At 44.0% G+C, this 14519-nt stretch overlaps 1 pseudogene; it reads right to left on the minus strand.

The window, feature by feature from the left end:
• Positions 1-11934: 11934 nt before the first annotated feature.
• Positions 11935-13912, minus strand: LOC139001803 (solute carrier family 25 member 3 pseudogene; annotated as a pseudogene).
• Positions 13913-14519: the final 607 nt, after the last annotated feature.

A 14519-nucleotide genomic window follows, 5' to 3' on the forward strand; every position in this document is an offset into this window, starting at 1 on the left:
AGGACATTTTAAGGCTGAAAATGGAGCTTTGTTTGTAACATGCCCACAAAGAGAATGTCAATCTTTCAAGAAAGGCTGCAATTACCAGAATGACGGGCCTTGGTTCTCATTCCGTAATGCAGCAGATATTGATCAGGTGCCATGGACCGGATTCCAAGCATGCCTATTTTTTAAAGTAATAGAAATTTCTTAATGTCAAACTCTATTCCTACCAGGCTGCTATCACTTACTGACAAGACACATTTTAAAATTAGATAAATTGGATTTATAAAGGTGAATATGCTTTTTCACTCAGTGATTCAGATTCTGGAATAGATTCTCCTAAGGACAAACAGTTTTTTATATGCAGTGGGGGGATTTATCATGTAGAATCAGCCCTGGCATTTAGCATTGTGGTGCATTTCCAACTCGGACCACATACTTCTGTGAACCAGAGGTAGTTAAGGGAGAGGCCCTGCACAGACCAAGTGGGTGAGAAAGTCGGGGCAAGAGCCTGGATAGACAAGTGCCAAGGGAGTCGTGGGCCTAGAAGCAACACAAAGCAGGGCACCCAGGAAGGGGAGGAGGCTAGAGGTGGGACTGGGCCGAGCCAGCTAATCTGAGAGGCTCGTCTCAGGTGAGCTTACATGTAGCTACCAGAGCCTTTACGGACAACGTCTGACCTCTACCCACGCCCCCCCTCCCCCAGTTCTGTAGCTTTCTAGCTGTGTGACCATGAACTTGTGACTCGGTTTCTTGAGCCTCAGTTCTCATCTGTAACACGAAGCCCTTTCTTATAGGCCTGTTGTAAGGACTCAGTGAACTCGTCCATTCAAATTGCTTGGCGCAGTGCTCAGCACATATTGGCTGTTATGTCCAGAGGGGTGAAATGAATTTTTTTCCATTTTTAACCACCCAACATCCAAATTCTTCCTCTTACGTGGGTACTGGTGGGAGGCAAGGCTTCCCCTGCACAAAGGAAGAAGAAGGTGGGCCTGGGGCAGCCAAACACATGCCCCCTCCTGGGATGTTACTCCTGAGGGAGGAGACAATGTGCTGGGCCATGCTCAGAGCCGATCTGCAGAGCTGGTGGCTGCGGAGAAGGGGTGCCTGGGACAGTGTGGTGAGGTAGACAGACTGACCCTGTGGTAACCTGGCATAACCCCAGCTGCCTGACCTCCCTGGCTTTAAGAGAAGCCACGTTCAATGGTGTTGTTGAACACCACTGCCCCCTAGAGACCAGGAGGAGGGGGGCACAGCCCCCTGGAATCCCCTCAGACTAGGGAGAGAAGGTGGCCTAAAATCTACCAGAGTCCAAAATGGCCTCAGAGCCTCCCAGCAAGACCCCAGCGAGAAACCCTGCACAGGGAGAGCTTGGCAGCCTGCCCAGAATGCCAGCAGCAGCATGGCATGGCCATGGAGGGGACCAGGCTGGGAGAAACCACACACCACCTCTGAACTTGGAGATGGCAGGTGCTGGGAGGCTAGGGGTAGGGAGAGGAGCCAACATTTAGCCAGGACCTGGCCCGCAGTGTTCTGGTCTCTAACCCGCTATTGCTGTTTTCTCCCAACGGCTTCCTTGCAGGCACATGAGACTTTTCTGCAAGTGGAGCAAGGGTGTGTTTACCAGCTTGTTGCAAATTACATGGTAAACACGGGTCCCCCTGGTTGCGGCACTCACTGAGTCTCTTTGTTAGATTAATAAGATTACAACAATCTGGGCAGACATTCAAGTGTTTATTTTCAAAACTAGTAACATAGTACCAGGCCGAGCTGGATTTCGGGGGGTTTGGATAGAGAGCATTTCTGTTCTGAGCACGTATTTATTCACATATGAGGGGGAAAAGTCAGTACCCTTCAGCCCATTTTGTGCTCAACAATTAATTTTTATTTTAACACCTATAAGGCTGTGGGGCTTTGAAAGGGATCCCCGTCACAGGGAAGCCTTGCACTTGAAAGCCTTTGGGCAGCCTGACTGTCTTTCAGTTTGAAACTCCATGCATTTCAGCAAAATTTACTCGAAGTGAAATTCTGTAACAAAGCACGAGTTAGTTTCCTGTTGACTTCTTTTATGCCATTATGGAGCTCCTTGGCAAAAACAGGCCGCCTCCACTCCTCTGTGGCACCAGGAGGATTTGGGGGACGCAGAGGCTCAGCTGCCGTGGCGCTGGCGGCTCTCCTTGCTGCCCTCTAGCACTTCCTTCAGGATCTGCCCCCCAGGCTCCCTGTGCAGTGATGTGCCCTGCACACTGCAAGGGTCGGGGCAATAAGAGATGATCGAGAACCTTCTCTGCCTTCAAGGAGCTGTCACCCAGCTGGGACCTTAGAACACGTCACACCTCCCATGCTTGTAGGCACTGAGAGCCTCACCCCAGGCCCAGGCTCCGCAGGTCTGCCCCTCCTCACCCCCCTATTACTCGCCCCGCTCACCCACAGCCCCAGAAGCTCAGGTCCTGGTTCCGACGCTGTTCCCCTCACACCCTAAGCAGCCTCACACCCCGTGGTCCTTGTTGACTCAGGTCCCTCAGCCTGCTACCTGTGTCCCCACCTGGTCACATCCGTCCTGACGCACTCGCAGACTGTTCTCCCGGAACTCCTCCCTCCGCGCTCAGCCTTTCCTTGTCCCACCCCACCCAACGTGGTCCCAGGGTTCCCCCCATGGCGTTGGACTTGACTGCCTTTCTATCTGATTCTCCCACGGGCTTTGGGGACATTTCAAATTCATCTTTATATCCTACAAGGTGAGGTTAGGATGCACCAAATATTGGGAATTTAGTAAGTGTTACGTGAGTAAATAGATGAGTGAATGAATATTACTAGATACAAATAACAATTAGCTTTACCTAAAGGGCTTTTCGATTTGCAAGAATTATATACTCGTCAGTGATTTTCATGACGAGTCAGAAAAATAGTTACTATGCCTGAATTTCACAAAGAGATTAAATTACAACAACAGTAATAGCTCCAGTGTCTGGGGACTGGCTGTGTGTCGGGCCCTCAATGGACCTGTTCTGTTAATCCCAGAACAGCTGCGCAAGGTAGACAGTCATCCTCTACAGCTGAGGAAACGGAGCCTTGGAAACGTGTCTAAAGCCAGAGCCTGGATTAGAACCCCCGTCTTGGGACTCCAAAACCTTTCATTAGTCCCTGATACCATGTTGACAGACAGGAGGATGGAATCAGTTCCAGCCAGACAAAGAATGCCCAGCTAAAGCTCAAAGAACTAAGTGAAGACCAGTGAGGGCTGGGCAGCCTGGTCAGTGGGATTGACATGGGCAAAGGATGCAGATGGAAGCAAGCAGGCCAGGCTTGGGACCTGGGACCTGGGACCTGAGGGACAGTGTGAGGTGTGGGCAGTGAAGCAGGAAGTGATCAGTGCCAATGGCCAGGAGGGACTGACTCAAAGAGTCCTTCAATGCTCTGGGGTAAGGAGTTTGGGCTTTAGTTTGTCCACAGTGTCACTGATGTCAGTGGGGGATGAATTCTGTGGGCCCTTGGAAATATTCTTACATGTTAGTGGGAGAAGAGGCTAGAGCCAACAAGACTAGTTACAGGCAATGGCAATAATTTCAAACACTACAAGGTGACCTACCCTGGATAGTGGGATAGAAATAAATAAGGGGAAACAGATACATGAGTTGTTGAGAATAATTCCCATCCCTGTTCCCTTCTCTGTTCTTAGGCCAAATAAGTTTCTCCATTGAAAAACATCCCCCTCCTTTGCTGGTTTAGGCCTCTTTGCCTCTGTACTTATGTTCTCTCTGCTTCAAGAGCTCTTGTCTCCTTATACCCCACATATCTGGAGAACACCTATGCATCCTTCAAAACCTTGCTCAGATGTAAACCCTCCAAAAAGTCTTTCCTCACTACAAGCATGATGGAGTTAATGATCCCACCTTTGTATCACCTTTATACCTTGTACACAGGTGTGTCGGGACCTCAGTGTCAGTGTAGTTTGTTTACACATCTGTCTGCCCTGGTAGAGAGCGAACTCCTCAATGGTTGAGACTATTTTCACCTTTGGGCCCAGGGCAATGCCTGACACATACGGAGCAGGATGTTGAATGAATGAATGTATGAATGAGTAGATGATTGAAGACATTAGTCTCTGCACTCTTGTCTAGCTATTTGTGATGCCCAATAGAAGTAAGCTACACTTGACATTCTCTCTTAGATGAGGTACTTTGTTCTGAAGAATACCTTCAATTTACTAGTAAGCTTTGTTTTGGTAAAAATAATGTGTGTCACATTTGGCAAGTATGAAACACCCAAAACAAGCAAAGAATGCTTGGGGGTGGGGGGGGGCGGGTAGGAAAGGAAAGCAAAGAGGAGAAGCATGATGGGGCCATTGGCCTACAGATGCTGTTTTTTCCTGAGCGTCATCAGGCGAAATCAGGACCGGGACAAAGCTTTACTTCCCCTCCTTCCACTAACTCACAAAAGGAGCCAATAGGAAAAAAACACTATGAAAACGATAAGGCACACCATAAAAGGCATATTATTCATTCTTCCCTGATGGTGAAACACAGCCTTGTGAATTAAATGCTAGCTTCCCATGCTCACCCAAAGAAAAGGATGATTTTAATATCAAATGTATTCCTTTCACTTACTAAGACATACATTAATTAGGGAGAAAACATTTTCCAAAATATAAACTTCTACCTGTTAATAAGCACAAATCTTCACAGAAAAGTAGGAAGGATTTGGAGGCTAGCAGCTTAACCTTAGCGGGAAGCCATCTGTGACTTTCAAACAGGCATTTTTACTAACTGGAGGTGGCACACTGTTGTGAAATGCTAAATTACATACCACTCAACATTATTATGGCCTCAAAAAGTAGTTAAAGGCTTCAATAAGCACACTTTTATCACAAGAACACACAATCTAAAGCCAAAATAGTTCAGTTCAATGTGCCAAAAATATGCTCACCCCATACATTGTTAGGAAAAGAAATCTAAAATTTGCTGCTAATTCATTTGACGGCAGCCAACATCTCCTATCTTCCTTGGCAAGAGGGCCATTTTTCTATGCTGTATTTTGCACACAGAAATCTGCATAGAATGATTTGCATACCAAAAACACATTTGTAAAAGAAACTGTTTGCACAGAAGTCAGGGAGAGATGGGGTCGCCACTGTTGGCTTCTATACACACATCCCCAGGCTGCTTGCTTTTCATTTCCTGTGTGTTGCATTCCCCACAAAGCGTTATGTACTTTATGATGCATTAAAAATTAAAGCAAATATATCTTGTGTATATCCAAGAACAACCGTAACAACAATATCAACACAGGCCAAATCTTTCCATGTTAACAACCTTCAACTTTTTACTAAGGGGCTGGTAATGTGTTATAATATATGAAGCTTTCATTTTATCTTATGCGTTTTACATAAATCATTGCTAACTCTCATACTAAGTCTTCAAGGTAGGTGCTGTGGTTCCCCATTTTACACATGGTGAGGTCACTTGCAGCGGGGAAGCCTGGTTTGGAAGTCAGGTCTAATTGCTCAGCCCTTTCCTGCATGACTCCCCGCCCCCGCGCCACACACACACACACACACCCCACCACTGCCTCTCTTCCCCCAGTTTGCCAAAAACATTGTTTCATATCCAAGGGCCAGTCTACCAGCCTGGGGGTGGTAGGAAGTCATGCTGTACCACTTGGTTTCCTGGCATTATTTTTTTTCCTGACCAGAGCCTGGAAGCAGCCAGTCTCAGGCTCAGTGAAGGGACCCAATAAACTAGCTCAGTGACAGACATGGGGTGAATGGGCAATGGCCTGTGATTCAGAGGGTGTCAGGGGGGAGAGACGGATTGGTCGCTGCACAAAGAAGGTACATGGTAGTTGAGATGCAACGGAACCCTCCCGCTCGGTGCCCATGCGCTATCACCAATTCAGTGCCAGCCCAGCTGTATTCTTGGAAACACAGAATGGTGTTGTGTGTGCTTAATTATAATGCTACTTACAGAGAATTTATCAGCAGCAAATCAGATGCTTGATGCACTTCTTAAGAAAAAACAATGGTCGTGGCTCTTTGAAATTTGTTCATGAATCCTGGGTGAACCCTTTCGATTGTTCCAGTATATAGCGTTTGAAAGAAATCAGCCATTTCTAGAAAGTCAATGGGAGAAAAAGTACAGAATGAAAAGACTGAGGATGACTGCAAAACATTTGCTTTCTTTTAAGATGTTTGCCTGGGGGTGGGGGGGTGAGGGGTGACGGAGGTTTCCACCTAGTTCTCTTTTTCAGGGCAAAATAGCAAAATTTATGTCTAATCATATCTCATTATCCATGTATCACCATTGTCCAGAGATTCCTGGCTTTGATACTTTATTATGTATTAGTCTCTGTTAGAAAGCAGTTTTTCCGACACTTTTAGTAACAAATCCTTGATAGGATCTATAGCTGGCCTGCCTCATAGCAAGTTCCAGGCTAAAGCAAGTAACGTGACAGCAAACTGCTTTGGAGGCAGACAGGTCTGGTTTGAATCCCGGTTTCAGCACTACACTGTTATCTTAATCTCTCCGGCCCTCAGTTTCCCCATCTGTAAAAGGAAAAGAATATAAGGGCAGACCCTGACTGCCTACCCAACAACCATTTCCCTTTTCTTCCTTGCTACCAGCAACAACAACAACAAATCTGATTTTGTTCAGGTCCTGATGTGCCTAATCCCAGCAAAAGCTTTACATTGATCTGAATCCTCCATAGCTGTTGTCAGTGATTGGCTTACAGGATCTACAGAATGTATGCAACCTAATTCTGGCCAATGAGGCTGAAGGGGAAATCCTCCAGAAGCTTCTGAGAAAGATTTTCCTCTCTGATAAGCCACATAAAGAGAACGCCCATCTTCTTTTGCAGTCCCCTCCCCGGCTCCCTATCTGGACGCTGTTGTTGAGACGTGATGTTGGGCATTACGGCAGGCAGCCGTCCCTTGAACATGAGAGGAATCAATACTGACACATTAAAGATAGCAGAGTAGCCTGGCTGCTGTGGCTCATGGTTCTATTCCCAGTCACGGCACATGCCTGGGTTGTGGGCTCAATCCCCAGTGTGGGGCATGCAGGAGGCAGTCGATCAATGATTCTCTCTCATTGTTGATATTTCTATCTCTCCCTCTCCCTTCCTCCCGGAAATCAATAAAAATATATTTAATTTAAAAAAAGATGGCAGAGAAGAAGGACTGAAAGAGCCAGGTTCTGGGCTACAACACTGATCTATTAACCTTCATTCACCTACCTCCAGATTTTTTGTTAACCGTAAATGTCTTTGTGGTTTAACCTGATGTGTTTTGGGTTTCTTGCAGGAAAAAAAAAATCCCAACTTATACAAATACCAACCTTATAAGATGGTTGTCAATAAATGATACAGTGTATGTACAATGCTCGGCACAATACCTGGCATAGTAAATGGTTGTTAGAAATATTAGTAACATTTATCAAACATAAGTAATGATCTAAAAGATCAAAAGTTTCAAAACACAACATATAAGATGAATGGCACTGATTTAACATGACTAAAAAGCTTTATATTCCTGGTAAGGATGGGGGAGACACTGAGGTATAAGACAGTGATTACAGCAACAAACCCTCCTATCTGCGAGTAAGATGTACTAGTAACAGCAGCCAGAACACAAACGCTATTGGGAGATGAAAGGACTGTGGTTCTTTGCCAGGTTTCCATCCACCCTCTTACAGACAGACAATCACCCTGTCAGCAGCTCCAATTCATGTCTGAAGACTAACAATTACGTGTATGTGAATTACCAGCCTTGCAAAGGGGCAGAGTTCTTTCAACCCACAGAATATTTTTCTAGAATAGTAAAATTTACTACTATTTTCTAAACACGTGGTTTATTTCTTAAAGGCAGAAAAGATAGATATACTGGTATATATTAAAATATACTAATTTAAGAATACCATTTTCTTAGATATAGCCTATCATTTTGGAGCAGTGTGGTAAACTCACAGGACTAAATATAGTTTACAGATGAAACCACCAATTTTTTAAACAACCTACTACCACACAAAGTAGGAATACAGTAAGATAACATGGGAAAGAACCTAGATAATAGAGGTAATATTATACAGCAGATACTCAATAAATAATTTTAAAGTAAACCAGATTTTTTTTTTCTTCACTTTGTTTTAGCAAAGATGCATATGACAAGATTTCCAACTAACACTGAAGATTAAACATGCACATATATCCATTTCCACTAGGGTCAATGTACACCCATTCAAAAGCCCTACACCTTCTATGGCTATGGTAGTATACAGCAAGCATTGATTTTCATAAATGATGGCCACGTGGCTTTATAAATCCCTGAATTATTAATCATATTCAGCATATTATAAAAGACAAGTAATCAAACTTTTAGACAAAAATTCATCAAGAACTGAAAACCAAAGGGGACTTCTGGTTACCTTGCAGTTAATGAAATAAGACCACCAACTCCTGAACATTTTGGTTAACTCAGATTTTACTTATATGCTATACACACCACACACCTGTTTTTCTCAAAATCTATCTGTCCCCTTTTCTTTACAATAAAGGGTAAACTTGTTAGTAGCTCAACTCCTCACATTGTGAAATGATTCTCCCAAATTTAGAGACCTCTGCATCTCTAAAGACTAAGATAGCTTTCATTCCTTAGAGGCAATTCCCAGACTTTACAACTTGGTAGATTTTTTTCTTCTTCATTTGTATGGAATTTAACATGACAATGTCAGAGCCAGAATTTACTTTTGCAGGGGTCAACTTGAACTAAATGAATGACAAAGCCAGGAGTGACCCTCTTCCTGTTTCATATTTCATTTCATATCACCCTCTCTGCAGCTGAACGGCTCCAAACAAAGGAAACTTCTCTAAGTTCCATGAAACCATCAGGATTTCTCTCTCTTTAAATATATGTATTTTTTATTGATTTCAAAGAGGAAGAAAGAGGGAGAGAGAAAAACATCAATGATGAGAATCATTGATCAGCTGCCTCCTGCACATCCCACACTGGGGATTGAGCCGCAACCCGGGCATGTGCCCTGACTGGGAATCGAACTGTGACCTCCTGGTTCATAGGTTTACACTCAACCACTGAGCCACTTCAGGCCATCAGGCTTTCTCTTTCTTCAGTGCAGGTACACATACTGTGCCCACTGCCATGTATATTCTCTCGGCCAGTCTAACTTCTGCTTATCTTCTAGGTCTCATCTCAGCCATCACTTGGATGTACAATCTTAAACACCCTATACTGCTTTGCAGCACTTTGCATAACTGTAATTTATTTTTCTTACTAGTCTGTAAGCTTCACAAGGGTAGAGCCATGTACAGTTGATTCCTGAACAACATAGGTCATAGATTTTTTCAATTCATAGATTTTTTCCAACAAATACTGTAAGTATATTTTCTCTTCCTTATGAGATTCTTTTTCCCTTATGATTTTCTTAATATTTTCTTCTCTCTAGCTTACTTTATTATAAGAATATAGTATATAATACACATAACATACAAAATGTGTGTTAATTGACACATTATGTTATCGGTAAGGCTTCTGGTCAACAGGTTATTAGTAGTTAAGTTTTGAGGGAGTCAAAAGTTAATACATGGACTTTTGACTGTGTTGGGGGTTGGCACTCCTAACTCCCATGTTGTTCAAGGATCAATGCTTGGCACATGGTAGTTGTTGATCTATAGTGTTATAGAAGGTATGGGCAGAATTATCCAATTGCCTCTAAAATTTTAGACACTCTTATCACTGAAGGTCTCAAAATATAGTAACCAATGTGGACACACACATACACACAAACCTTAGTAATAATTACATTGTTAGTACCCTCCCTACTCAACCATCCACCCAAATAGTAGCATTCAGGAAAACAAGACAAAGCCTTGTAAATAACATTGAAATTGAAATTTTCTTTCAAACAGTTCTTTGCTCATGACTTAAAAAAATAACTGATCTATAAGACCACATAAAACAAGCATACTATAAATGAATGGCTGCCTATCAAAATGTGATCATCAGACTTCTGTGATTACTCTTGCTTTTGAAAGGCTCAAAAGAAATACTTTCTAAAGACACACTTGTACAGCAAGAAAAAATACTCATAATATTAATACCTTGATTGTTTTCTAGCTTTATCAGTGTGGTAATAACATGTAAATATGGCATTCACTTTTCAAGATTTTACCTACTCTTTATTCACTTCTCAAAGGACAGGCCAGTGGATGAGATTACAGAATCCTATCATAAAATTAATGTCATATACTTGAAGAAGCTACTTTAATCACCACCTAGAGGAATAGATAACTAACCTAAGCCAGCTTTTTTAGCTGTAGGAACTAAAGATTAGAGGAAAAAAATAGAACATCTGATAGTTAAGCCTCTTGTTAAACTGCAGTACCACAAATTTTTTAAAAAATTAAAAAGCACTGTTTTTATGATCATCATTTCCTTCAAGTTAGGATTGAGGCACTGGCCTGGTATGGACAATAATTTAAATATTAAATTAAATGCACTTAAGTATTTTGCAGTTTGATTACTTCTAAGCAATTATGCCATAGGTTTTTCCACAATTGTGACATATAGTACAATTTCCCATTAGTGAAAGGATAGGAAAGTTCATAGTATATACAAATAGACAATTTAAAAAAATAATTTGGAGGTACTATAAAAAGCAATTTATGAAAAGGGTAGTCATTGGTTGTGTTGAAAGATTGGATTAGAGTAATGGAAGAAAAATGTGAACTCTGATTCAGACTGTATCACTTAGCTATATGACTGTGAGCAAGTATAGCCTCTGAGTATATAAAATGGACTACTGCAAGGATTCAGAAATTAAATATAAAATGTCTGACAATACCAGATGTATACTATGGCTTTTCTAATAGAGGTGCATGATTTCACAGAGTAATTATTATAAACAAGGTAAAATAGAAATTTTAGGTGTCCCAAATGATAACTAGAAAAAAAAATCCCTAATGATTCTGAACTCACATTTTCTTTAATTAAATTACCTTTTATTCTTCATTATTAGCTATCCTGGTTCCTATCAGACAAACATTTGTAAACTACCACCATCAAAAAATGGTGACTAGAAATCTGGGGACTAAATATGAAAACAGTTGACACAAATTAAGCAAACCCCTTTTCTTGACCATGTCCATGACAGCCAGAATCATGGTCAACAGTTTTTCCTTAGATTATACTTCTCTAAACATACATAGAAATTACATCGTATTGGCAACAGAACAATCATGAAATACCACAGACCAGAACAAGTGATCTCTTACTACTTTGAAACTCCATAGATTTTTGTGGTAATCCCCTAAATTATATTACTGATAGAAAATACTTTACTTAATAAATTGTTGACCAAAGAAATGTCCTACATTTTATAAGACAACACTAGATGGAAATATATTTGTTTTAAAGTCTTGCAAACATGAACCTGCACAATTTAGTTCCTTGAAATGTTTATCATTCTTCTTCACTGAGAACTATTATTTACAACAACCTGGACACTAACTACCTAAAGAAAGCTAAAGTGTCTTAACAATTGATAGTGACCCTTCCCTTGTTCCCTCCCCAATAATAAGTAAACATAGAAGCACTAAATATAAATTTAATTCCATTCTCATTCACAAGTTCTGACATTTTTCCTCTAAGTTCTTTATTATCCAACCATGACACACTTATTTAAATCTAGACACTTTTAAACTTCTGTTAACCATTAAACAACTTATCAAATAGTTAAAACACTAACATATTCTAAGTTTGTAGTCTTTAACACAAATTGTTAAGGCAATCAAGTAACATTTTGGTAAATTATATAAAACAGAGTGATGTTTATTTCTTATTCACATTTTACAAACATCTCTAATTCACAGAATTTCACTAATTTTATTCCTCTAGAGATGTGAAGACTACAAAAAACTGAAAATGTGTCTTATGAACCTCAATCACTGTAAAGATCACTGAAATGTCTACCAAATTAAATGAATGGAATTTGTTACATTAAAAGCGAGATTTTTTTTCCTTCCAAAGTCACCAAAACCATTCTTTAAAATTCAACAAAATAATTGTTGGAATTTGTCGGGTTTTGTGTGTGTTAATGTTAGGGTGGTGTGATCTTCTTTGGATGTATGACTGTTGAAAGCTGTTACACAGAAGAAATAATAGAGAACAGAGGCTTTTCTCTACATACTTATTCCCAAAGCCTGCCCTTCATCTCATTTTGGTTTTCCACATTGATCCAATTGTAGCACTTCCTGGAGAGAGCTCTGTCCTAACTGGCAACATCAGGAAGAGAATTGGACAAAGCAAATGAGAAAATGCTCATGTCATTTCATCTCCTGTCATGTCTCTGAAAACAATGAATACATTCTTGGGAGCACTGAGTCACAATTTAACCTTCAATAGCTTTTACCTGTAATGGACATGAACAGGAAATATGGAATGAGTCCTTCATCTATTCAATAGGTGCCCGATTTCTATTGAGATGCATACCATGTAGCAGAATTTTAATTGGTTCCCTCTCCCGCATAGTTGTGATGACCTCAGAACCTCATTAGTAGGCTATTCAGCAGTGATGCTTGGATAATCCCCACTGGATGGCGAGTCAAAGCAGATACAATCTAAAGACACGAAATTACCTAACATTAATTCCTGTTAAGAGATTTCCCCCCTCTAACTTGAAAAAACGATTGAGTTAAAGCCACCAACGCCAACTCCCCCAAAGATAATGGTTCAAACCCCCAAACCCCGCTGGATTGCCAAAAAGGAATCAATAATTTAAAGAGAACAAATACTGCACGTGAAATCCCCTCTCCAAAAAAACCAAAAACCAACACGTTAACATTTCACACACTGAGAATGTCTGAGCACCATCTCCCGCTGGACCGCGGTGCGGGCCCAGGGCGGCGGCGACCACGCAGGACCCATCCGCGCCTATTTCTGCTTCTTGGACTCGGGCGGCTGAGGGACCGGAGGGCGAGGCAGCTTGAGGTAGACCTTGACCGAGTCGTAGATGAACCACTGCAGCGCCGTCAGGGTGCCGATCATGATGATGCGGGCGAACAGGCCCTTCCACAGGCCGCCCGGCCCCAGTCTGCGGAGGACCTCCAAGGCCGTGCTGCCTTTCTCCTGGTTCAGCACGGACACCACCGAGTCGGCCGGGTGCGACACGACGGCGCAGAAGACGCCGGCGATGTAGCCGGCCACGAAGGTCACGGCCAGCTGCTCGGCCTTGGTGCACTGGCTCTGAGGCTTGGGCACCACGTACTTGTAGAGGGCCTCCACGGTGCGCTCGAAGCAGGCGAACTTCATCATGGTGTAGGGGATCTGCCGCATCCAGAGCGGCGCCACGCCCTTGTAGAAGGCCCACAGGCCCTCCTCGCCGTACATGCGCGGCGCCGCGGCGCGCAGGGTGCGGGCGTAGCCCGGCTGCGTCTGCACGCGGACCTTCACCGCCTCCATGGGCGACAGGGCCATGTCGGCGAAGAACTCGGCGCTGGCCGAGGCGGCCAGGTACAGGCCGGTGCGCCACTCGTAGGCCTTCTCCGGGCCCAGCAGCTCGGCGTAGCGGATCTTGAAGACCTCGTAGAGGCCGAACTTGAAGAAGCCCTGCATGGAGTAGCCGAGGAAGGTGGGGGCCCAGCCTCGGGCCAGGCCGCGCAGCCCGTCGTCCTGCAGCGTCGCCGCGAAGCCGCTCAGGATGCTCTTGTATTTGCCCGGGTCCACCTGCATGCGGCACTTGACCAGGTCCAGCGGCACGATGGCCGTGTGCGTCAGCCCGCAGCTCACCATCCCGCCCAGGCCGCATAGGAGCAGGTACCTCGGGGAGCCGTATTCATAGCTTTGTTCCACCGAGACCGCCGCCCGCTTGCTTCTGCGCCCACTCGTTGCGTGCAGGGGTGGGATGCCGCCGCTGTCACACATGGCCCCTCTCCTCTGAGCACACAAGTCCCTGCGGTCTCTGTCCTCCCGCAGGAGCAGGTGCGCATGCGTAGTGAGCTTCCCCGCGACCGCCCCACCAACGGTCAGAGGAAGCGGGTGGCCCAGCCCTCACCTAGAGGGTTTCCGCCCACACCCCAACCGCGCAGGCGCAGCCCCTACTGGTTGGGTTGGAGTGAAGCCCTAAGCCCACTCGCGAGAGTTTAAGTGAGAATCGCACTGCGCGCCTCCCCCCCCCCCCCCCCCCCCCCCCCCCCCCCGCCGCGAAGGGGCTTCTGGTAACAGCGGGAACCCCGCCCCTCAGCCCTTCCCAGCCAGTGGTCCGCGGAGCCTAGGTCTTACCTTGGACGCTTATAAGACTTTGTGTGCCCCGGTGGCAGGTCTGTGACTTAGTACTCTACGAAGATACTAAAAAAGTAAGCCAACAAGTACAAACATGCGTAAACACACGAATAGGCGAGTAAATAGATGAGGAGGTTGGCGAGAGGGTGAAGAGTCTCCATGCACCGTTGTCTTCCTGAGAGGCCTTTCCTGAGTCGCAACCAACTGTGCCCACTTAATGTAATGGTCGTCTCCATGGCAACAGAGTTTT

Source organism: Myotis yumanensis, unplaced genomic scaffold, assembly GCF_028538775.1.
Source record: "Myotis yumanensis isolate MYYU_CA2020_CCGP unplaced genomic scaffold, mMyoYum1.0.hap1 SCAF_2, whole genome shotgun sequence".
Taxonomy (NCBI): Eukaryota; Metazoa; Chordata; class Mammalia; order Chiroptera; family Vespertilionidae; genus Myotis; species Myotis yumanensis.